Source organism: Cyprinodon variegatus, unplaced genomic scaffold, assembly GCF_000732505.1.
Source record: "Cyprinodon variegatus isolate N-32 unplaced genomic scaffold, C_variegatus-1.0 Scaffold9, whole genome shotgun sequence".
Classification (NCBI taxonomy): domain Eukaryota; kingdom Metazoa; phylum Chordata; class Actinopteri; order Cyprinodontiformes; family Cyprinodontidae; genus Cyprinodon; species Cyprinodon variegatus.
Genome location: NW_015150462.1, coordinates 2,176,520 through 2,177,326, shown reverse-complemented (window position 1 = coordinate 2,177,326; position 807 = coordinate 2,176,520).

The window sequence follows — 807 nt, the reverse complement described above, 5'->3', positions numbered from 1 at the left end:
ATGATCCAAAAATTAGTAAAAATGTCTTAAATCAAGTGTGTTTACCCTTAATTTGAGCTGGTAAATAAGATGATTTGCCAATGGAATGAGTATTTTTGCTCTTGAAATAAGATAATTAGATATGACGCACTTGAAATAAGACAACGCAATTGTATTTCTTATTTTAAATTTAAACTGACTCGTTCCATTGGCAAAGTGTCTCGCTTACCTGCTTAATTTAAGAAAAGTGCACTAATTTTAAGACAAAAAGACTTATTTAGATTAGAATTTTTTGCAGTGTGCCCAGAAGGTTTAAGCATATCAAAGTGAAAACATGGCTTCCTTGTGTTTAATATTTGCCACTCTTCCATGAAAACAGATTTTTGGAAGTTTATGACCAAAAGTTGTTCCTTAAACATCCATAGCCCCTACATGAGTTATGAATCTCCATCCAGAGTTGCCTCCCTGGATGGAGATCCTGCTTCTAATAATCAATTGTTAAAAGGTTTCTTATTAAAAACAAACAATATTAGTCTGTTGGGTTTGGGAAAAGATTGCTTTGAATCAGAGTACTTATCAAGCTCTGATTCAAAGCATTTGAAACGTTTAAAGCAAGAGCTTTAATGATCCATGAAGTTCTATAATTGGAATTCATTGTGAACCCTTCTTTTTCCTCCTAACTCTTTCTTAATAGTCATGTAAGGCAATGATTCCCAACCAGGGTGTACGTGTCCGCCAGTGCACTGCAAAGGGTACATGAAATATTTGATTTCTTAGGTAGTAAAATAAAACAGGGCTGGGATCTGTTTTGCTTTGTGCAGACCCAAT